Here is a 26,069-nt window from a genome sequence, read left to right on the forward strand (position 1 = left end):
CAACATTTTTACATAACCAGATTACTCTCCTGCTTAAACCTGAATTTTTACAAATATATATATTTTTAAATGTCCGAACTATCACCGCCCTCCCCTAGGCTTAACAAAAACTCAAATGTCATAGGCTGCATGCGCAAATAATGCACAGTATTAGTGAAGCACAAACTGATGTCTTCCATCTTAATATTTGGATAATCATGTAACAAAACTAGTAAGTGTTCAGAGAGGGCAGACCTCCGCCAATGTCATTGCCACAGAAAAGGATCTGGATCCGGATCTGTGGATAAAGGATCCGGATCCGAAGCTGGATCCACCCTACAATGTAATCAATTCTTTCTTGGTTCATGGCCCTTCTTTCCACAAAAAATCTTTGAAATTCATTGAGAACTTTTGAAGATATTGTGCGGGATATTCTGGATCCAGATCCGGACCCTCCCCATAATTTAACCATTTTTTCCTTGGCTCATCCTTCAACTAATCATTGAAATAATGGTAAAAATGGTTTTCTTCTACCCCCCCCCAAAAGAAAAAGAGGTATTACATGACCATCTGTGACTTCTGGTTCAAAAGTTATACAAGCCTCCCATGCCATTGGTGGCCATATTGGATTTTCATCCCACATGGCTAGCTCATGTGGAATGTTTAGAATGTTTGTGAATTTTTACTTAAGGCCCGTCCAGACGATCGAGCAATGCCCGCGGGCACAAGCGAGCAGTTTGCCTGTTGACGGGCTCACCGCTTGTGCCCGCGGGCAAATGCGTAAATTGCCCGTGGCAATTTACACATTTGCCCGCGGGCACAAGCGGTGAGCCCGTCAACAGGCAAACTGCTCGCTTGTGCCCGCGGGCATTGCTCGATCGTCTGGACGGGCCTTTAGCTTGCTTCCAAGCAGCTTCCCTGAAAAAAATCAGCCTTCTCGATTTTTTTTTTTTTTTCCCAGGTTCCCTTTAAATTTGAGCTCATACTCCTGGCCTATTCATGCTCTGACCACTTTTATGTTCTTATTTTGCTCTTTACCGTACTACTTATTTATAAGAATTATGTCTCCCGCAATATGAACGGGTCTTTTGATTGTGCTGTTAAAAAGGCTTACTGGTATTCTTTGGTGTGCTCATCAACTTATGACGACTTTTTTATCACTATACTTACGCTACTGACGGTACATTATTAAAGCAATGTCTACCTACTTATCTATAGCCAGAGGCCATAATCCCGTAAGGAGTGGCTGTTTGGCTATTTAGTTGTTTTACAGAGATGGGCACTAACCCTCCGACAATCCACTTGTTGGCATGTAGGGAACATAAATGTGTTGGTTATATGGCTACCACCTAGCACTGTAAATGGTTCTCTGGCTTACAGGAAACCATTTGGCTTGTCACTCAATGTAAAGCCTCCTGAAAAGGAAAGAAGAGTAAGAAAAAACAATGTACTGTACCTAATATGAGGCTCCCACTGCTAGAGGGCCGTATTAAAAAAAAAAAAAAAAAAAAAAAAGAAGAAACAGTTTTCAACAAATAGAGGTTAAAGTTGATGATAAAATCACCACAAATCTGATACACAATCATACATTACGTTACATGAACATCATCTAATCAAGATCTATTCAATGAAAAAAAATAAAATAAAATAAAAATAAAAATATTCACCCTATCTTCCTAGACCTTATGAAATTATTACTAACTGGGAAAAAAATGTGATCCAAAACATTACACCCCTTAGTGCAACAACCTATAAGAATTTGAATCTGCTATGAACGTTAGTTAATTTTCAATAAATTTTTAAATGGTGCTTCTATTTTATTTTTTTTAGATGGTAAAAATGACTCATATTAATCGTATCAATAGGAAATTAATTAAATTTCTAAAATATCGATACTCACCAATCTCTAGGAGCCAGTGGTGCTTGAGTGGATTGATTGTTGGGGGGTTAATAGTCGAGGAAATCGTCATCCGAGTCAGACTCCCCCACTGTCTCTTTTCTTTTTTGCAGCATATTTCTTCTATGTTTCAGGCTTGCTAAGTCTTTTCTATGTATGCAATGGTCATTCGTCTTCCACAGGTGAATCTAGTGAACTCATGATGTTGCGTAAATCCAGATGAAAATTTAAAATTAAAAGGTCAGCAAGAGGAAGCGTACACTCCATGCAGGTATTTAATGACTACTGGCTCTCCATGGCACACAAGGACACGTGTGATTGGCCGAGCGGAAACATGACAACACTGGTATCCGAGAAACATGCGTTCATTAGCTGGAGCCAGCACTGCATACCACCATGGGCACGCCTGTCTAGCTCTCTAAACCCAGACTTGAACGCATGATTAGTGCACCCCAAAACATGCAACTTCGGCTCCTATTCTGCCTTATCAGAATGTTACTTTTACCTTGGCCAGAATTAGCACATGGTAGAGAAAGGCTTCTAGGATAATTTGCAGCGAAAATATGAAAATTGGTAGATTGTGGGTTACGCCCCTCTAGCAGCGGGAGCCTCATATATCAAATGATATTTTTAGCATGATGTCATTGTTGCTGGCATTATTTGTTTTTTCTTGCATTAAAGAAGATATATATATATATATATATATATATATATATATATATATATATATATATATATAGATATATATAATGATAAAATAAGTGTTGTTATCAATATAACTCTTGGTACTGGGTGCTTGTAATACCACCCTACATTTGTATTGATATTCCACTCTTCACTGCTTGTTGTTATTTATTTATAGTAATTTCACCATCACTCAGTGTCATGTCATCCCAAATCCATGTTTCATTTAGTACTAATCCACAAGCCTAGTTTTCTATGAACCATTGAGTATGTCAAGAGGATCGAATCTCACCCTTCAGAATTAAGTGTTATTATATCGATTCTCCTTTGTGTTATATTAACCTGCCCCGTCCCAGAGACGTGAATTCACGTCCTCACATGATGTGCACTCATATCCCGGAGATGTAAATTAATGCAGCAACATTGCAAGGTCCCTAATTTGCACAATTTTCAATTTTCGTGAGTGATTTTTGGCACGTATACATGGGACACCTTCCTCTACAAGATGCCAGGCAGGGACAGTGCCTTACCCAGCATGACCTCCTCACCCCCCCTGCATGAGCTTTTCTCAGCAATTCACCTGTTATCAGTGACCTGGCCAGTAAAGCCATGTCATGCCACGGTACGAAATTCAGGGCCAGTGATTCCCCAATCGATGACAATGTGGAGGACAAACATTAGAGGAAGAAACAGTCAGAAATGATGATCAGGTAATGTGGCAAAAAAGGTCAGGAATGGTGATGAGTTAGTGAGTGAAACAATGCTTATAATGCCTATATTACCGTTTGAAAACCAATATACTCTTGTACTACATATAAATTCGTACCAAATAAATAAATAAATACTGTTTATGAGTGGTGAAGAATAGTTAACCTCCCATAGAACTCGTTTTCTTTGCAGCCAGCCTGATAGAAAACCCTGTAAGGTAAGGAGGTACTCCTACCTGGATCGAGTATTTTAAACCTCAGGTGAGCGATTTCTCTATGAATTTTCGATGTTTCTCACCAAAAGCAGATGTTTGAGCCAAAAGAAAAAAGGTCCAAAAATGTCGGGACTGGGGCGTACCACCGCCCAGAAAACGTCGGGATGAGGCGGGTTAAAGGATCAAGTGTGTTATCTTACATATATTATTATGTCACAGATACTGGAAAGCGTGCCTGGCTTTGCCGGTCTTGGAGTACAACAATAAAGGGAAGATGTAGTGGATTCCATGTGTTTAGGTATACCCGAGGCCAAAGGCGGATTGGCGACGAATCTGGGATGTTAGCCAGCTCCTTAAGGATGCACCTTGTCTACTATATATTTGTTGGTTTGCAGGCGAGTTGAGTTTGTGTCAACCCTCAAAACACAACACTCAGTCTTTCTAGCAGTACCATTTACATCAGGCATGATGCTATTTTAGGTGTTGCTGTTGTAATTATTATAATTTTCAGTATCATTAAGACTGATTTTGTTGTTTTATGTTATTTCTATTGTAATGGTTGTTTATTATTGCTAGTATTGTTGTGATTTTGTTATTGTTGATAACATTACTGTTGATGCAGATGTTTTTGATGGAACACTTGCTGCTGGTGTTGTACTTGTTGCTCCTGTTTTCTTGGTGTTCATTGTCTTGCATAAGTTGTTGTTTTACATGCTATTGTTGTAGTTGTTACTATTGTTGCTGTAGGCATTGTTGTAGATGATTTTACTGTACTTGTTGCTCTTGCACTCATTATATATATATATATATATATATATATATATATATATATATATATATATATATATATATATATATATATATATATATATTATCACCATCACCAGCAGCAGCTATTACAAGTGCACTGCTGGACAAAGGCCTACCCCAACCTTCTCCATGAATTCCTTGACTGAACCAATCTCTGCCACGTTTTCCCTGCAGAATTCTCTATCACATCTCTCCACCTCCTGTCTGGCATTTTTATGCTATGCCTACAATCTCTTGGTGTCCAGTTAGTCAGACTCTTGCTCCATCGATTATCCCTTATTCTTGCTACATGGCCTGTCCCCCTCCATTTCTGTTCTTTAATTGCTCCTATCATGTCTTACTTTAGTGTGCTCTTTCACCCAAGCTGATCTTTTCCTGTCTCTTAAAGATATTGCCAACACAGTCCTGAGAACGGATTAGTTTGTTTTCCATCGATTTTGTTAGTTTCCAGGTCTTACAACCGTATGTCATACATAGAATTATAAATTCGTTATACACTTTTCGTTCATAAATATTGGCAAGCTACTATTCATAATGTCTCATTGTTTACTGAAAGCTTCCAGTCAATTGTAATGCATCTTTTTATTTTGCTATCACAGTCTTTCAAAAATTTCAATATTTGCCTTAAGTAATTGCACTCTTGACTTCATGAATTTCTTTGCTTATTCTGATGATACTCGTTGGAGTGTCTGGATTAAACGTTAGTTTTACTCCAGTTCATCTTTAGCCCATTTTTGAGATTTTCTCTGTTCAGGTAATTTAACATTTCGTGCAGTGTCTTTGTTGTTTCTGATATTAGGACAATATAATCTGCAAATCTTAAATGGTTTAGCTTTTCTCCAACTATGTTTACTGCTTTGTTTTCCCAGTCTAGCTTTATATATATATATATATATATATATATATATATATATATATATATATATATATATAATCAGCGATCAATGTCAGGAGAAATAAAAACCTGTGTACAAAACATAGACTTGCATAAAAAAGAAAAAGAGGGAAGCAATATAAAAAATGGGGTAAAGCATATGCTAATGCTTTTCTTTGCCACCATGAACAAACTTGGCTTAATAATTGTCCCATTGATTTTAAACCCATCTTTTACCGGAGATACATGGACGATACTTTCGTTATATTTAAAAACCCTGCTGATATTCATAAGTTTAAGGATTATATAAACTCCCAACATCTTAACATAAAATTCACTCATGAAGCTGAAAAAGATAAACGCCTTCCGTTCCTGGACATTCTAGTTAACAATCACCCCTCTCATTTATCCACGAGTGTTTACCGGAAACCTACTTTCACTGGCCTAGGCACAAACTTCCTCAGTTACATCCCGTACGGTTTTAAGATCAACAGTATTACAACGCTGTTCAACAGAGCGTACAATTGTTGCTCCTCTTGGCTTACTTTCCACTCCGAAATTTGTTTCTTAAGAACCTATTTTGCCAATAATAAGTACCCCATCAGTGTTTTCGAGAAACTATTAAGCAGGTTTTTAAATTCAAAGTTCTCCTCAATCAGGCCTGTTCACACTATAGATAAGGAGTGTTTGTATATCAAGATCCCATACTTAGGTTCATTAAGTTACGAAATTAGGAAAACAATAAACAAACTTCTCCGTGATTGTTATCCACAAATTAATTTTAAGATAATCTTAACAAACAAGAGTACTATAGGTAGCCTTCTTAAGCATTCTTCTTGTCTTCATACTAACCTCCGGTCCAATGTGGTTTATTTATTTTCATGTTCTAGCTGTCCTGCTAGATACGTGGGGTCGACCTCACGTTGGCTGCTCCACCGAATTCTTGAGCACCAAGGTAAATCCACTAGGACTGGAAGGTTCCTGTCTAAACCCTCTTATTCTTCTATCAGGGAGCACTCTCACCTTTCTGGTCACCCTTTCTCTTCTGCAGATTTTCGGATACTAACTTCATGTCAGTCTTACTCTGACCTCATCACTGCCGAATCCATCCTGATTCATAGAATGCGACCCAGTCTCAATAACTCGACTAGCGCTACCAAACTATTCACGCAGTAACAACTTTTAACAGGTCAACTCCTACACTTTTCATTTCATTTTTTAATATATATGTTTAGCATAGTTAGCCTTTGTCCTGATCTTCAGATTTTGCAAGGATTAAATATGGTACTTTTATGCTTTACCCCATTTTTTATATTGCTTCCCTCTTTTTCTTTTTTACGCAAGTCTATGTTTTGTACACAGGTTTTTATTTCTCCTGACATTGATCGCTGATTGTTGTCTTTTAAACTTTTAGATCCACTGATGATGGAGATTGTGTCTCCGAAACGTTTGGATTATATATATATATATATATATATATATATATATATATATATATATATATATATATATATATATATATATATATATATATATATACTTTCTAGACATGCTGTAAACAATTCTGGTGAAATAGTATCTCCCTGACGCACGCTCTTCACAATCTTAATTTTTTCGAGTCTTTAGGTAGCAGTTCCCTCTTCAAAATGTGTTTTCAAGCAATTTTACAATGTTCTTATTTAATCCTTGTTCTAGCAATGAATTTATAATTGCGATGTGCTCCACCGAGTCAAAAGCCTTTCCATAATCAACTAAACCTAAGCACAGTGGTTTATTATATTCTTAGTTTTCTCAGTTAACTGATTAATTGTGTGTAGATGATCAGTAGTCAAGTACCCGCTTTGGAACTTTGCCTGTTCACGAGGTTCGTTTTCTTCCAATTTTTTTGTTATTCTGTTCGTAACTACTTTAGTCAAGAGTTTGTAAATGACTGATGATAAGCTAATGGATCGATAGTTACTAAGATGTTTTGAGTCGCTTTTTTTGTAAAGTAAAATAGTTGTTGCATTGCACAATGTTATGAGATTTTTCTTTTTATACAATAAGTAAATAAATGTGCTACCCTGCTTTGTAGTTCTACTCCTGCATCCAACAGCAAATCTGCTACTATTCCGTCTTCTCCCAGAGCCTTCCCTCCTTTCATATTTTTAAGAGAAATATTTACTTCGTCTGATGTTGCCTCAGGTATTTCACTTGTGTCAACCGAAAAGTTAGCTATTGGTACTTCTGTCTTTGATGCATACAGTTTTTTGTAAAGTTCTTCAACTCCTTAACCATCTTCTCTCTGCCTTCAATGGCATCACCAATCTTGTCTTTCAGTGGTTTCCTAGTGCCGTTTTACTTTCTGACCTGTTTCAGACTTTTCCCTTTTTCGTAGGTTTCTTAGAGCTGATTCATGTTTCTCTTTATTTTTTTCTTCTCCCTGTGTCGTGTTGATAACCGTATTTAATTCCGCTCATTGTTTCATTTTTGTTTTTACTTTTCTTTCCTTTATATATATATATAAATATATATATATATATATATATATATATATATATATATATATATATATATATATATATATATATATATATGTGGTGCAGTAGTTTGTGTAAATTATTGTTTTAGTTGATGCAGTTATTACTGTTACTGATGTTTTATTTTTGGCTCATATAACTTTCTTTTTGTCAATATTGTTGTAGGTCTAGTCATTGCTGTTATTGTTGCTGTTGTTGTTATTATTGTTGTTGTTTTTTATCTTGATGTAGGTATTATTGGTGTTGTTGGCGCTGCCATGTGGTAATCCTTCCCAGTCCTTGATTCTCACTATTCTTCAACTTTACGACTCCTTCTTCCTCTAGGCCGCTACAAAGATATTTTCCTGTTTTATTATAAAAGTTTGTGTGCAGCTGAGTCTTGGCCACCTGTGTCGATGGAAGTCAGATCTGACCAACTTCTGACAAACTTTCCTTTCTTACCTTTTCTGCCTCCTTTTAAATTTTTGTTTTTAAAACTCTATGAAAAGGATTTTAGGGGGAATTTATTGTCTGCTTTATCACTGATTTGATGTATGTCTAGTCACTTTATTTTTGTCATTTTTCTTTGACATATACTTTTGTGTTGTTCTGTTTTCTGCAGCTTTGTCAGTCCATTGGTCTTAACACTGACATTTTCTCATTTTCCATTCTTGCATTCTTTGTCTCTTCTCCCTAAATATCTTCAGTCATATATCTACATTCTTTCACTTATTGCTCTCAATGTTCATTAGGGAGCCTTTTCGCTTTTTCTTACAGAGTTTTTCCTTCTCCTTGCATTATTCCATGCTTTCTTTTTAATATCTGTTTTCTCTTTCCAAGATGCCCAGTTTTAAACTGGTCAAAAGTGGCAGTCAGATTGAAGTCATATGTTGTGCCTAGGATCGAATCCCTAAATGGCAGCTGCGACGTTTGGGTGGGTTTGATCATGTATGCTGCCTGCGGCATAGACTAATGACCAACCCTCAGGTGTTCTGATGTACTGCAGCCAAGCCTTGCACCCCTACATTTGGCAAGGCTTAATATGGAGCTGGTTGATTCTCATCTTTAGATATTTTCTTATACTCCCCTATCATCCCGGCAATCCCTAATCCATGTCTCCCCTTTCCCTTCCAACCTCTTCTACTTCTTACCTCTCCTCTTACACGTCCATTCCGTCATGAGTTATATTATGGTGGGCTTAGTAGGATGGCTAGCCCTTGTTCATTAATGTTTACTTCTGCAATTACACCACGCTTTTTTCTTGCATTTTACATCGGTGCGCGAAAGCACTTGGCGGTTATCTTTTGGTACGGATTGTTTTTCTCTCTTTTTGTCTGCCTATATATCTGTTCGCAAGATTTTGGAATAATTACTGGAATGAATTGCATCACATTATTTTGGCATAATGACTGTGGTCTATCGGAAGAACAGGTGATTAAGATCAGGTCAAAATAGATCATGGGTAATAGGTCTTGGGTAATGTCAACTCAACTGTTTTCAACTGATTTGGATCAAACTTGATGGAAGGGTTGAGGAGAAAGAAAAGGTGAATTTAATTAGTGATGAGATCGGTCGATCAGAGATGAACGTCATAGGACAAGATCTAAGCTTTTGCCCTTTAACTTATAAAGTATTTTCTTCAAGTTCGATGAAAGTGTATGGAAGGGTTTAAAGGAAGCAGAGGATTACATTATAATATATTCATAACAGTAGGCCATGGGTCAAAGTCAAAAGGTATGATCAACGTAAAAACTTTTGATCCGATCTGAATCCAACTTAATGATCAACTTAAAAACTTTTGATCCGATCTCAATCAAACTTAACTCATGGGTTAATAGTATGGCCAAGATTTTGTTATTTGTTTTAAGGGTCATGGCTCAAAGTTCAAGGGCACAGGACAGGCTTAAAAGCGCAACCTTAAAATTCTCCCACTGGATCAGTGGGCACATGTCATGTCCGAGCACAGAGCTCATCTGCTTCGATGCACGGTAGATCGACTATTCGGAAGGTTATCTCAATTGTCACGTCCATACAATTATTTGCCAAACTTTTTAATTATTCCAAAATAACAAATGCCAACTCCCCGTGGTGGAAAGAGATGCCTTCATGCAATGACAAGATAATCGGGCAGCTCTGCTCTCTGGCTACACAAATGCCCTTCAACTCTCTCCGTATCCCCCGAAAAGAGAATGGTCTAGTGTAGGATATTGACAAAGTCTGCTTGAAGTCCACCGGGTTCACGTTTAGATGAGCCGGTGGCAACACCACCATCACAACAGCATCAGCAAAAACAGCACCACCACCACTGCCACCATCACCACCACTAACAACAACAACAACCTGTCGACTTAAACTGGATAAAAATTATGCAAGAAGATATTAGTGTGCCACTTGGAGAAGAAAGTAAGTTTTAAAGAGTAATGAGAGCCTCCGAAAGCCACGAGAAACAGATAAGGAGAAAAGCGAAGAAAGCGTCCCGCAACGCCACGTGAACCCGACCTTCATTTTTATATCTTAACATTTCCTTTCCATTCCCGTGAAATTCAAGCCCTCGCTGTCTCCTCTTACCGCATCACTCACACCACTTATCATGTTATCTCTCTCTCTCTCTCTCTTTTTCATCACCTCCCCCAACATCTCTCTTTCGCTAATCCCGTCTTCGTGTTCCGTCTTCAAGCATGCTGTTCTCGCTTACCTTTCTTAATACCTGTCTTTTTTTTTTCTTACCTTCTCGATCTTATCCTCGCTTTCTCATCCCTCCCTTTTTCGTCATTTACCTTCTCATTTCATTTCTATATTCATCACTTTCTCTTCCATCCGTTTTTCATCCCTCCATTTCTCATCCGTTCCCTTCTTCTCATTTCATTTTTATATCCATCTCCTCATCCCCATCTTTCGCATCTTTCCAGTTCTCATTCTCCATTTCTCATTCCATTTCTCATTTCCTCTTTCTCATCCTTCCCCCTCTCTTCATCCCTTTCTCATCAGTCCTTAGATCTGTTCCTTCTCCTTTCTAACCTGGTTACGAGTCTTTTGATTTCCCTCTTTTTTTTTTTTTTTTCTAAGGTTCCAACCATTTTCTTCACCCATATTTACCCCTTCGATACTGTGACGTTTTTTTCTGGTTTTCTTCCTTTTATTTAACTAGGAGACTCGTAGGTAAGAAGTGGTTAATGCAGGCTATATCTAACCCGTGCAGTTCTAAGTCTGTCCAATGGTTATTCAGATTATCTCGTAACAAGAATTAAGAAAGAGTCACCGGACTTAATGCATTCACCCATCTCTTCTACATATATTTTTACTGTGACTTCGGCATTCTTTGCCCTACTTTGTCTACGTTGCGCTAAATCCTGGCACTTTTTTTTTCTTTCCTTCATTTTCAGCCTTCATCCTCTATCACTTCCCTTCCTTCTCCATGTTTCTTCAAGTTTTTTTTTTTTCCTCCGGTTACTGTCCTCACCTTCTGCATAATCAACTTCTTTCCATTTTTTTAAAATGTTTACATTCCCGCCCCTTATTTATTAGTGTTGTTTTTTTTTTTTTTCATTCGTCCCTCTTTGTTAAGTCCATCATGTTCCAGTCTTTTCGTACTTCATCTTTGTGTTCCCTCCATTCCTGCATATATTCTTATCTTTCACTCTCAGTGCTTTTACCTTCCCTTTCCTTACTTCTAACTCCTTTCGTTCTCGTTCCATTCCCTTCTTTCCTTTCGTCCCCTTCTCCTCTTCACTTACCTCCCTTCCTCACCTCGTGTCAGGTTCTCATTTCTCACTCTCTCCCTAACTTTCTCCCCTCTCCTCTTACGCCATTCTCGTTTTATCTCTCTGTCTTCCTTCTCCTTTTCCTCCCATCGCGCTCTCGGCTTCATGCTTTCCTCCATTCCTTTGTTTCCGGCATTCTTTCACAATAATTTTTTTCCTCTCTCTCTCTCTCTCTCTCTCTCTCTCTCTCTCTCTCTCTCTCTCTCTCTCTCTCTCTCTCTCTCTCTCTCTCTCTCTCTCTCGACATTGATATAGCCATCATACTTTTGTACTTCCCAGTTCTCCAATCACTCCCACATTTCATCTGTATTTTCAACACTGTTCCCTTCTCCATCACCTAGACATTTATCTTTAACACATTTGTCTGTCTCCCTATCACTTTCAGTTTTTCAACAGTGAAGAGGCAGTAATGCTTTGCAAGCAGTGTCAATAATGTTCGCGAGGCGTCAATAACTTAAACTTTATGGATATATGGATATATATGTTTGTTTGCATATGTATATCAAAGATATAATCAGTCAACATGTAACATGCTTCCCAAGTGTCATTAATAGCAAAACCAAATGGTCTAGCAATAGAGAATGTGATCACTTTTTGATACTCCCCTGCATGGCAGAGTCTATGTCAATGTCGTATGTTGTCGACGGTGTAGTGTTGAATGACCATTCACTTCTTCAAGCTGCTGTGGCTTAGTCTTTGTTTTGACTTAAAATGAAGAGTAGGGACACACATACCGCGTCTGATTGGCAGTGTTGACAAAGGAGACCCAGATCTGTATTTTCTTGTCCTTTTTTTTTTTTTTTTTCTGTGAAATATCTTCTATCAACAAGCAGGTACTAAGTAAAAATAAATGAGATCAACTAAATCATCATGCCACACACTCTTGTTGCTTTTATAAAGCATGACAAATTTTTTATCACCCGATGAAACTGTGCCAGGAATTTTGTTGTTGCATAAGAATGAAGAAAAATTGAGCGCAAGTAATTACAATGAAAGCATTGGAAAAAGTCAGATTTTCTCCCAAATTCATTATGACTGGACATCGGGACACGGCCCTAAAGAGATCTCAGCTAAGCATTTTTAATCGTAAAAATAATCTGGTTCCTTGATCTGGCCACAACAAATGCAGTTGTTTTACTGCATACTGAACAATAACACTGACTTTTCTTCCTAACAGGGAAGGCAATTTTTGGAAAGACATGATCAGAATATTCATCTGACATTTTACTTTACGAGCGTATGATAAAAATTTCATTCCTATTACTACTTCTAACTGGTCCAGGAAAATTTTTTGCTGGCATTCCACTCCTGGAAATGGCCTTTTCTCCCATTTTTCCGTACGGTTTAGACTTGAAGGTATTAAACGTGAAGTAAGCAGAGTGTGTGCTCTACTCTAGTTTTTGTTTTATGGCTTGGGAATTAATTTCTTACCAACATTCAGGCCGAACTACCTCGTTAGAAGTACAAGTTATTTTCGTTATCACATTCGTAATTCAGTCACTCTTTGTATCTCCAGTTTACAGCAGCAGGTTACTTCTCTTCCCCTTTCTTTTCTCGTGTTTCTCTCTCCTGCACTTCTTTCTTAGTGCAATACCTTCCTCAGCAATACCGGTAGCCTTTGACACACCCCTTTCACTGGACATCCACTTCCCATTTTATTCTCTCTCTCTCTCTCTCTCTCTCTCTAACTCAGTCTGTGACCTTGACGATTGACTGTTACCAAAACATAATATTTTCGGACCTACTTCACCCGAAGTTCTTCCACCAAATTTGGTCTAAATCGGTTAAAAGGTGTTTAAGCTGACCTCGATATGTAAAACTGACATAGACCTGTGACTCTGACTTCGACTAGTGTTGGAAAAAAGAAGAATAAGTTGACCCCTTGGATGTCCATTGTCAGTATTTCCTATTTTGAATAAGATCGGATAAAACCTTTATTTGGCACACACACACACACACACACACACACACACACACACACACACACACACTCTCTCTCTCTCTCTCTCTCTCTCTCGACAAAACAGCCATTGTCGGTTCACGAGGGCTAATGTAATCAGGTCATCATAATGGAGTTAACCTGCTTTTATAGCTCCTCGTGCCCTTGTTCCCTTCTCCATCTACTCTTTTTCTTCTTCCATCATCATCCTAATCTTCCTTCCCCCTTTCCTTTTCACTCCTTCATCTATTCCTTCCTATTATTCGGGCTTACTTTAATCCCTTGTTTCCCTCTGTTAAGCTCTCTCTCAATCATTTAGCAATTTACCCCACCCCTTTTTTTTATTCAATTTGTTTTCTTCATCCCTCTTTTTCCCTTTGTGATCACCTCTGCCTTCCTCACTTCCTTTTCCCCATTTTTTTATATTTTTTTCTTCAAGTGATACCTGCTTTACTCATTGTCACTCGTTTCTCGCGTACCTGTTTTCCTTATGTCCCTCCTGTCTTTCTCTCTTGCTTTTTCCCCTCCAACCTTCCTTTAGCTCCTTTCTCCCTCTAATGTTTCTCACTCACATTTCCTATCCTTATCATTTCTCTCTCCTTCCCTTCCACTCTTCACTTTCTAGCATTCCCCCTCCTTCTTCTATCCCCTCCCATCGTAAATCCGTCAACTCCTCTCAAGGTCTCTTTTTATCTTGTCTTTCTCTCACCCAGCTCTCCGTATTCTTTTCGTTTCATACTACTCGTACAGCTTTTGCTCTTTACCAGTCACACTATTATAATTCTACCAAGCATTTTTATGATTATTATTATCATCATCTTCATCATCACCATCATCATCATCATCATCGTCTTCTTCTTCTTCTTCTTCGTATCCCTCTTCTCATTATTACCTCCGCCAACGAGGTTATGTTTTCATCCCTGTCTGTTTGTTGGTTGGTTGGTTTGTGAACAAGTTTACACAAAAAACTACTGGACGGATTTCCACGAAACTTGGTAGAAGAATGGGCCTTGGCCCAGATTACATTCTATTAAATGTTGGTGCGGATCCGGATAAAGATGCGGATCCAGGATTTTTTTATTTTATTTTTTTCACTTTCTTTAACATTGCGAGATAGGGCGTTTTTCGACATTTCGTAAATTTTTCATTGAATATTGCATGGATCTTGATGAAAAAAATCAGGCATATTTAGGATGTTGGTATCTACGAATGGGTACAGTTTGGAGCGGATCCGTATAAAATTCCGGATCTAGCCGATTTAAATATGCTTTTATAGGGGGGTAGTATTTTCCCATATTGGATTAGACTTGACTGAATTAAAAGGAACTGCATGTTAGGCCTTGGAGGAGGTAAGAGCTCTACTGAGTGCCACTCTGACCACCACCACCTTCATTAGTAGTAGTAGTAGTAGTAGTGTAGTAGTAGTAGTTTCGAATAATTCCACAGCAGACTAGTTTTTCTTCATCTTCATTTCCTTCTTCTTCTTCTTCTGCTTCTTCTTCTCCACCTCCATGTATCATTTCACCGCTGACTTCTGTTGAATGTATTAAGGAACAGCTCAAACTTTTTCTCCTTTCCTTTTCAAGAATCGTAAATTTTGATAGAGGTGTTGTGGCAGATGATTACCAGGTATAGCCTACAGTTAGTTGTCTCTTCTTCAGATGAAGTTTGTATTACGCAGTAAAACAAAAATATCACAGTTCTAATTGTAAATGTGTAAACGTGTTTCAAAAGAGCTAGTGCATTCCTCTGTAGGAAGTGGTACTTTTGGAAAAAAAAAAATATATTGGTATTTATAACAATCATTATATTCTTGCAGGCCTATTCTTCCTTTTCTCCTCTTTTTAGAGCCTATTTCCATCGCTTTCTTTTCATTTTCTTTATAATTTTAAGGTCTCCAAACCAGAGTGTGGAGAGCTACTGTATTTACGCAGTTTCTTTCCCCTGCTTGTTATTTCTTTTCTCGAAACACTTTTTCAACTTGGTGCGATAATTTTAGTTCTTCATCGGTTCGCTTTGAACTTGTTAAAATATTTCTTTAGGCAATATTACCTCCAGCTACATTTCCCCCTAAGGGTAGGGGGGGTTTTCAAGAATACTCCCCCAGTATCCCTGCTTGTCGTAAAAGGCGACTAAAAGGGTTGGCGGAGTGTTAGTGCCCCTCCCCGGAAAACAACTAACTAAAAAAAACAAACAATAAGCCTCGGACAAGGACTGACCAAACGATGACGACCAAGGACGGGACAAAGGACATGGTTATTGGAACGTGGAATGTAAGGGGAGCGAATGATGAGGTGAAAGAGAGAGAGATTGTCCAGGTGCTTGAGGATGCGAAAAGTGAATGTATGTGGAATAACTGAAACAAAATGGAGAGGAGAAAGTGTGAGAGAATGGGAGTATGAATGGGGTATATGTGCAGGAGTAGGTGAGAATGAGAAGGCAAAGGAAGGAGTATGTATGGTTGTGGGTAAAAGATGGAAGAAGAGCATAAGACAGTATGGATCAGTTGGGTCAAGGATTGTGTGGGTAAAGTTGAAAGTTGGAATATAAATGTGGGCAATTGTGTGTGTGTATGCGCCAACGCAAGATCGTGCTAGAAGAGTGAGAGAAGAGTTCTGGACAAATGCAGAAGTGTGCATGGAAAAGTTTGGAAGGAATGAGAGAGTGTTTTTGATTGGTGATATGAATGGTAAAGTTGGGAATGTGAAGGTGGATGGAATAGTTGGTGAGTGGGGTGTCCCTGCTGAGATAGATGAGAATGGGAGTGCATTAGTGGACATCTGTGCTGGGAGGGGGTTGGTGATAGCCAATACCCTCTTCAGGCATAAAATGATCCACAGGTATACATGGCGAGTGATGAGAAGGGTCGGTGGTGAACTGAATGAAAGGAAGGCAATGATTGATTATGTGTGTGGACGAAAGGATGCGAAGATGTGTAATGGATGCAAGAGTTTATAGAGGTTGGGGGAGTGGACTTTCTGACCACTACTTGGTGGTGGCCAGAATTAGAATTCAAGTAAGATGGAGGAATAGAAGAAGGGAAAGACAAGAGGAAGGAGTAGTTGCAAGGAGAGTGGAAAGGTTACAAGAGAATGAGAAAAAGACACTGTATAAGAGAGAAGCAGAGGAACGATTGGGCAAATATGAATTGGAGCAGATGGGAGACGTGGAAGGTGTGTGTAGGATATTTACAGAAGAAATATGTGCAGCATGTGATGTGGTGTGTGGAAGGAAGAGAAGACGGAGGGGGGTGCAAGGAACAGCGTGGTGGACTGAAGAGGTGAAACAGGCTGTGGTACAAAAGAAGAAAGCATACAATGAATGGATGAGAAATAGGGGCATGGAAGAAGTTGAGAGGCGGAAGAGAGAGTTATATGTAGAAAGAAAGAGAGAGGTGAAAAGATTAGTAAGAGAGTAAGAAGAGAGTGGATGAGGAATTTGGAAGGAATTATGAGTGTAAAGTGGAGGGACTGTAAGAAAATGTTCTGGAAAGAGGTGAAAAGAGTAAGACAGGGTGGAAGTGAAGTTAGCAGGGGAGTGAAAGATAAAAATGGTAGATTACTAGTGGAGAAGGGAGAAAAAGTAAGCAGATGGAGAGAACACTTTAAGGAATTGTTGAACATAGAGGATGGAAGTAATGCAAGTATAAGTGGCTGGGGAATGGCTGGGAGAAGGAGGGAGGTGAGAAGACAGGAAGAAATCAGTAGGATAGAAGCTGTGGAAGCAATGAAGAAAGTTAAATCGGGGAAAGCCCCAGGAATTGATGGAGTGTGTGGTGAAATGCTGAAGCATGGGGGAGAGATAGTAGTAGAATGGATGTGGAAGATGTGCAGATTGGCCTGGGAGGAAGGTAGAGTCCCAGAGGATTGGAAGTCAGGTATAATTATTCCCTTGTACAAAGGACAAGGGGAAAAAGAAGTGTGTGGTAATCATAGGGGCATTTGTCTTCTTAGTATAATAGGAAAAGTTTATGTTAGGATACATATTGACAAAGTTAGAGAAAGAACTGAGAAATAAGTTGGAGAAGAACAGGGAGGCTTTAGGAAGGGAAGAGGTTGTGTAGATCAGATATTCATTCTTAGATCTTTAGTGGAAAAGTTTCTAGAGAAGGGAAAGAAGTTGTATGCGGCTTTCATGGATTTGGAGAAAGCATATGACAGGGTGGATAGACAAGGATTGTGGAAAGTGTTAGGAATATATGGAGTAGATGGGAAGTTGTTGAATGCTGTGAAGAGTATGTACGATGGTGCGAAGGCTGCAGTGCGTGTGGATGGTGAACTAAGTGAATTTTTCTCTTTGAAAGTTGGGTTGAAACAGGGATGTGTCATGTCTCCATGGTTGTTCAATCTGTACATGGATGGGATAATAAAAGAGGTACAAGGTAGGGTAGTCGATGTTGGAGTGGCCCTGGTGAGAGAGGATAGTGTTTGGAAACTCCCTGTACTGTTGTTTGCAGATGATACTGTGTTGTTGAGTGAAGATGAAGGGGAGCTGCAAGGCTTGGTGGATGAGTTTGGGAGAGTGTGTAAGAAACGGAATATAAAGGTGAATGTAGGGAAGAGTAAAGTGGTGGTCTTTGAGAGAGGTGAAGTCAGTGAATGTATAGCGAGGTTGGATGGTGAAGAATTGGAAAATGTGAGTACGTTTAAGTAGTTGGGTAGTGTGATGAGTAAGGATGGAGGTTTGGAGGGTGAAGTACTTGAAAGGGTACAGCAGGGAAGAAAGGTTGCTGGTTCTTTGAAATCAGTGATAAGAAACAGGGAAGTGAGCATGGAAGTGAAAAAGTTACTACATGACAGTATTGTGATACCAACTCTAACGTAAGGAAGTGAAGCTTGGACGTTGTTGGAAGGACACAAGTCAAGAGTGAGAGCAGTGGAAATGAGTTATTTAAGAGAAGCCTGTGGAGTCACATGGAGAGACAGGCTGACGAATGACGATATAAAGGAGCGTTGTGGTGTGGATGTGGATGTGATAGGAAGCGTTATGAGGAACACACTGAGGTGGCTTGGCCATGTGGAGAGGATAGAGGGTGAAAGACTGACGAAGAGAGTGTATGTGAGTGAGGTGGAGGGGGTAAGAGGGAGGGGGAGGCCGAGGATGAGATGGAGGGATGGGGTGGAAAGGTATATGAGAGAGGGGTGCGTAAGTTGGGAAATGGCGGGGGACAGGGCGACTTGGAGGCGATTTGTTTGTTGCCACCCCAAACGGGATTGAGGCATCTGGCAATAGATAGACAGATAGACATTTCTGTTTACACAAAATCATGTCACTGTACTATAGCTTTGTGGAGACAATACTGCATTCCCTTGAAAAAGTTGCCAATGAATCACTTTAATCACTAACAACTTACTACCCATTTTCACCTTTCTTTTTTTCCAATCATTTCTCCCTCTATAATGCCACATTCCACAACCCCTTACCTTCACTAAAAGCTTTTTAATCTCCTGTTTCCAGCATTCTCTACTTCCACCACTTTAAATTTCCTCTTTCCGTATTTTTACCATTTTAATCAACGACAGATTATTCTCTCTCTCTCTCTCTCTCTCTCTCTCTCTCTGGGAGGATGGAACAGCAGATGAAGAAGGTAGGCGTCCTATCTCAGTAGGTAAACGAACCGACTAAAGCAATAACATGCTGATTGGGTTCTCTCCCTCGTACTCGTTGTGAAAGATAGTCTGGACTTCATGAACTACCACTTTTCTGATTCTGAGTTAAGGTTAAAACTTTCTGATACCAGCCTCAAGTTTCTGTTATATATCAACAGTGTTCCACTACATTTGGAATCACTATTTGACCAATGCTTAGATTCTCTAGAGATTAAATTTGACATTATTGGATTATGTGAAACAAGATTAAATGATATCTGTAATCTTTATAATATAAGGGGGTATACAACATACTTTAAGAATAAGAATACCACTGGTGGTAGCATAGCTATATACTTGCATAAGAAGTTCCAGGGTTATACAGATCAAAATATTTCACTCCAGTTAAATCACATAGAATCTTTATTCATCAGGATCACAAAACCACATAATTTCATAGTTGGAATGATATACAGGCCACCAAATACAAATATTGATGACTTCCTAATTTCTCTTGAAAATATTTTAGAACAGATATCAGACACTAGTATACCTTGTTATATTATTGGCGATTTTAATATCAACTTGTTGAAATATAATCACAGACATGCTCTGAATTTTGTTAATCTTTTTTATGCCCTTTAGTTTTCTCCTACGATACTTAAACCAACCCGTGTTACGAGAACTTCAGCGACTTTAACTGATCTTATCTGGACAAATAATTTACAAAATTGCGAGACCAGTGGCATCCTATACTCTTCTTTGAGCGATCACTTTCCAATATTTAGTTCTTTCTATATTCGTTACTAAAGTTGTCATGATCTTAAGAAAACCAAAAGAACATTCAATGAAGTTTCAATAAACAGATTCAAAACAGAACTGAATAACTATCAATGGAATGTAGGTGTGAACGACTTAAATATTGATGAGGATTATGATAAATATATGGAGGCGGCCTTTCGAGAGCTCTACGATGATAACTTTCCAGTTAAAGAGTATAAAATCAAAGAAAAACATGTAGGTAAGCCCTATATAACTCCTGCAGTTAAAATATCTATAAAGGAAAGAAACAGATTACAGAAGTTGTATGCCAAATGACCTCTCATATATGAGTGGATTTTTAAGAGTTATCGTAATATATTAACATCTGTTATTAGGACAGCAAGAAAAAATTATGTAAAATCAAGGCTGAGTGAAAATGCAGCGAATCCTAAGAAAACTTGGCAAATTATAAATGATATAACTGCAAGAAACAAGTCTAGCCCAGCAACATCATTTTCACATAATGACAAAACCTTAAATGATAAACTCGAAAAAGCAGAGGCTTTTAATGAATATTTTTGCAATGTACCAATTGAATTAGCTCAGAATATACAACAGACATCCACCTCATTCAGAGAATATCTTTTGGAACCTGTTCAGCATTCATTTAACCTTGAACCAACAACTCTGCTTGAAGTAAGTTATAAAGAATCTTAAGATAACATCTCCCAGCCATGATGATGTTAGCGTAAAGATAATTAAAGTATGTTCTGATGATGTTTCGCCTTATCTTGTTCATCTTTTGGCAAAGGTTCATTTCCTAAGCAACTTCAAATAGCAAGAGTTATTCCAGCCTACAAAAAAGGTGAGAAATTTTGCACAATTATAGGCCAATATCAATATTACCGACATTTAGTGAGATATATGAAAAAATTGTTGCAAGTAGAGTAATAAATTACTTAAATGAACATTCCTTATTAACTGATTGTCAGTACGGATTTCGTCCAAAAATTTTCAACAGAGCTTGCAATTATTCAAAACCTTTGTCAAAACATTTATAATGCTATAGATAACAGTATGTATCATATAACTGTATTTTGTGATTTATCAAAAGCCTTTAGTACCATTTCACACTCAATATTGTTGCAGAAGTTGCTAGTTTATGGAATTCGCGATGAGGCTTATGAATGGTTCAGTAGCTATTTAGGTCATAGGCAGCAATATACACTGTTTGACAATAATGCATCACCTCTTAGACTTATTAGATATGGTGTACCTCAGGGGTCTAGGTCCAATTCTGTTCTTGTTGTATATAAATTATATTGTTTGCTGCAGTGACAAGTTGAAGTTTATACTTTTTGCTAATGATACTACTATTCTTTTCCAAGGAAGCGACTTAGTAAACGTACAAAATACAATTAATATAGGATTAGTTAACCTGTCCAACTGGATAAAAAGTAATAAGTTAACCCTGAATCATAATAAAACCCAGTATATGATTTCTCATTCTCACATGAATCTATCATGTAACATTGCTATTAGCATGGATAACATAACTTTAAAGCAAGTTGATGAAACAAAATTTTTAGGAATTATTACTGATAATGAACTGAACTGGAAATACCACTTAACCCGCGGCGTCCCGTCGACGTACTTCCACGTCCTCACGTTATGTCTCAGCTAATCCCGTCGACATACTTCAACGTCCTGCAATTGCAAGGTTCATAATTTCCACAATTTTCAAAATTCGCGCGAGATTTTCGATTCGCCCACGTACCCAAGCCTCCCCTACCTGCCGCCAGGTGGGCAGCGTCCTAGACCCCGCATGACCCGCGCTCGCCCTTGTCTCGGTCACTCACCTGCTAGCAGTGACCCAGGTCAGACATGGCACGGAAAGGTCTCTCAAACGAGGAAATTGCATCCGCCCTGGAAGCCTTCACTGGAGATAGTGATTCTCCACTCGACGATGATGTGGTAGATTGTGATTACGTCCAGCCAGAGGAAGAAATAAGTAGCAGTGATGAGGAGGTCCCTTCGCCCCGAAAAACGCGGTATGTGACATACCGTAAGGCAAGGGAAGGCCAGCCTGCTCCCCAACCACGTGCACGGCTATCTCTCCATCCCGAATCTGATGAGGACGAGGATGAGGACGATGAGGATGACGGCGGCTTAGGACGTGATATCGCCGCGTGGTTGGGAATAGAAAAAATATCACCACGAGGATCAGAAGGTGGGGCGAGAAGACATATAAGGTATGGTGAAAGTCTTTTGTCTGGGAAAGTGGAAAGTGGTGTGGTGGGATTGCTGGGTGAAAGGGAAAGTGTTGTGGCGGCAGCGCGGGGTGAAAGTGAGAGTGGTGTGGGGGTAGTGCGGGGTGAAGGGGCAAGTGGTGTGAGGGAGGCAGCACGAGCACGTGGTGCACGTAGGCCTAGGGGAGAGGAGGTGGAGCCACTCCCCAGCACTTCTTTCGCCCCAGAATATTCCCAAACTTCCTCCCCACAGCCCCAGGATGTGGGGAAAGGAAAGAAAGGGAAGGGAAAGGGTAAAGGAAAAGGGAGAGGGAAGAGAAGTGAGAGTGATGAGAGGCGCCGCTCTCCACCTCCCCAACCTCCCCCACCACCCTCACCTCCCCACCCTGACGAAGGGGACGATGGTGACGTGGCTGGAGACGGTGGTGGCACGTGGAACTGGGAAGATGGGAGTAATTTTACTCCCATCATTCACCCTTTCACTGAGGAGTGGCGGTCTGGTTGCACGGCTCCAGGTGTGAATGCAGGTTCGTCTAGGGTGGATTTTTTCCACTTGTTCTTTGGTGAGGCGTTTGTGGGGCGCATAGTTGAACAGACTAATATCTGTTCACAATCACAGCGCCGTGAAAGTGAACGTTTGGGAACCATGAGCAGGCATTCCCAACAGTATGACTATCCCGTTACAATTTCAGAGATGTTCCTATTTTTGGCCCTGGTTCTCTTGATGGGTGTGGTAAGGAAAAACCAAATTCCTGCCTACTGGACAACTGACCCAATCATCCTCACACCTTTCTTTGGAAAGGTGATGAGTCGTAACCGATTTCAGTATATTCTCGGCCGCCTCCACTTTTTTGATGCAGAAGATCCAGCCAATGCAAATAACACAGATAAAATGAGGAGAATTAGGCTGATATTTGATCATTTACGGGAAATGTTCCGCTCCTCATTTTATCCCTACAGAGACCTCGTCATAGACGAGAGTCTTGTGTTGTGGAGAGGCAATATTTCCTTTAGGCAGTACATACCCAGCAAGAGACACCGTTTCGGGTTCAAGATCTTTGTTATGTGTGACTGTAAGACTGGTTATGTGCAAGACATAGTCTTGTACACGGGCGCACAGACAGATATAACAGAAGGTCGGAGTATAGGACTCTCTGGGGCCGTGGTGAAGACAATGATAGAAGAGTACCTTCATCGTGGTCATGTGTTATACCTGGACAACTGGTACACTAGCCCTCTTCTCGCTAGGTTCCTCCACCAACACGACACCGGAGTCTGTGGTACAGTCAAGAGAAACCGTCGCCATATGGTCAAGATAAGGAGGAAACTTGACAAGAACGAGGTGGTTTTCTTCCAGGCCAATAACATCCTTGCCACCCTGTGGAACCACAACAGGGAAGTTTGCCTCCTATCAACTGTTCACAGCCCCCTGATGCACCGCACAGACTCCGTGGATCACAGTAGCGAGAGGAGGGCAACGTATGGAAACCCAAGTCTGTACTGGACTATAATCTGAACATGAGGCAAGTTGATCAGTCAGACTCGATGATTTCAAGTGTTGACTGTGCCAGGACCACAATGAAGTGGTACAAGAAACTTTTTTTCCACTTGCTTGACATCATGGTCCTGAACGCCCACTACCTGCACGCAATGACCACCGGAGTATCCGAGACCTTTGAGGGGTTTGCGAGGGAGCTGGCACGTGAAATAATCGCCAAGCATGCCCAGGACAGACCCACACACCGCACCCGCACCCCCATGGCTGCTCAGACTCCCCTACGTCTTGCAGGACGACACTATCCCAGCGCAATCCCTTCCGACCCAAACCGTCGTAAACCCCAGCGTCGCTGCCATGTATGTAAGCACTCGACAGTCAGACCATCCACTCAGAGAAAAGACACAAGGTACGAGTGTGTTGAGTGCAATGTTGCGTTGTGCCTTCAGCCTTGTTTCAAGGAGTATCATAATTTCCTACACTACTGAAACTGTGTGGGAAGGCGAAATGACGCTCATTATAATGGTAAGGCCAGTCAGTAGGTGCTAAGTCAAATATAAAGTAAAATGGGTGTTATTTTTTCAGAAAAGTAATGTATAAGTTGAGAATTAGTGTAAGTTGAAAGAACTGATATCAAAACTACACCCACTGTGTAAATCTGCGAAAATATGACGCTCAGTATAACACTCTGGTCAGTAAATATGTGATAGCAAGGAAATAAAGTGGAAACGGGTGTAATGTTAGCATGAATAAAACGTATAATTTGAACAATAGTGTAAGTTGTAATAATTGATGTCACGAGTACACCCACAGTCTGGTCAGTAAGTATGTGATAGGAATTATATAAAGTGGAATTTGTTGTAATGTTAGTAGCAAGGTATTTTATAAGTTGAATACTAGTGTAAGATGAAACAAATGATATCGCGATAACACTCCCTGTGTAAGTACGCGCTAATATGACTCTCAGTTCCATCGTAGGTTCTGAAATTATGTGATATCAATTATATCAAGTGTAAACATGTGCAATGTTAGTGGAGAATTATTATGCAAGTACAAAAATAGGTTGTAAGTTGAAATAGTTGTCATAGCGACTTCACCGTATGTGTTATTATGCGCTATTATTACGCTATATATTTACGTAAGGCCTGAAATAATCTCAAAACAGTTCTATAAAGTTGAAAAGTGTATAATAATATTAGAAAAGTATTATGTAAGTAGAAAAAACACAATAAGAGTTGAAACAACAGTCACAGCGAGTTCACTCACTACGTAAATAAGCGCTAACATTACGCTAAATGTTATCAAAAGGCCTGTGAATACGTAAAAACAGTTCAATAAAATGTAAAATGGTATAATGTTATTGTAGAAGTATTATGTAAGTAAAAAAAATGATATGTATCATGATTTTAGAATGTTAGCGATTCATTGTGACCAAGTTGCCCGATTTTGCTCGTTTCGCACGATGGTACAATGCTTATTTCTGCTCTATTTTTGTATAAAATCCAATATACTCTTTTATCACATGTTTTTATGTTTGTAATAAATACATATCTACTTACTTTCATTGGTTTCCCAGACTTATAATACCATAGAAAACGTTAGAGGCTCAGACCGCCTACGGAGAACACGGGGCCAGGTGGGACCAAGGCATACCTGGTTAGGGTAATTATGGACCCCAGGGAACAATTTCTTTGCCACTGACCATTGTTTCTGACCAAAAGTGAAAGTTTTAGCAAAAAAAAAAAAAAAAAAAAAAAAAAAGGGTCGAAAAATGGTCGGGATTGGGGGGTACCAGTGGTCAAAAAGTGGTCGGGACGGGGCGGGTTAAATTATGTAAAAATGGAAGTTTATGAGATAATTGGTGTTATGTATAAGGTGAGGGTTCTTATGAATATTTATACATTAAAGCTTATTTACTATGCATTAGTCTATCCTTACATTTTAAATGGATCAGCTTTTTGGGGTGGTGCTTATGAAACTCATTTAGATAGTCTTTTTGTTGTACAAAAAGTTAATAAGAATTATGACAATGTTCGCTATGAACATACATCACCTCTGTTTAGAGACAACAAATTATTAAAATTACGTGATATTATTGACTTGCAAACTAGTATACTGTATATGTTTATAATGCATTGAATACTACCTGTATGTGAATATTGGTTCAGTGTCATCACTGTATTTCCCTAGGTCACATCAGTGGTTTCCAATATTGTTCTGCATATTAAGTGACCTGCATTTTACATGTTACTAAATCGGGGCAAGTATCAGTTTATAATCATCCTACCATAGCGAGAGCCTCATAAAGCTGGCGAGTAGGCATGCACCAAACCCACCATATTATACTGTACTAAAGCTTGTGGCTTAAACCTAATCTGGCATCAGTGATACAAAACTTACCAGTGTACTGAGAAACAAATATCAAAAAGGCAATCCAGGATACAAGTAGACAAGCAAGCAGAACAGCAGGAGATCAGGAGGCAAGAGGGTAGGGAGACGGATACACACACCATGCACCTGAAATACATTATGTTGTGCAAAGTTAGTTCCTGGCAAAGGTCACATGACGAATATATGCATGGGGTTAATTGTTTCTACAGGACTTTGCACT

This window comes from Coenobita brevimanus, chromosome 100, assembly GCF_032717465.1.
Source record: "Coenobita brevimanus isolate Jiangsu-jjx chromosome 100, ASM3271746v2, whole genome shotgun sequence".
Taxonomy (NCBI): Eukaryota; Metazoa; Arthropoda; class Malacostraca; order Decapoda; family Coenobitidae; genus Coenobita; species Coenobita brevimanus.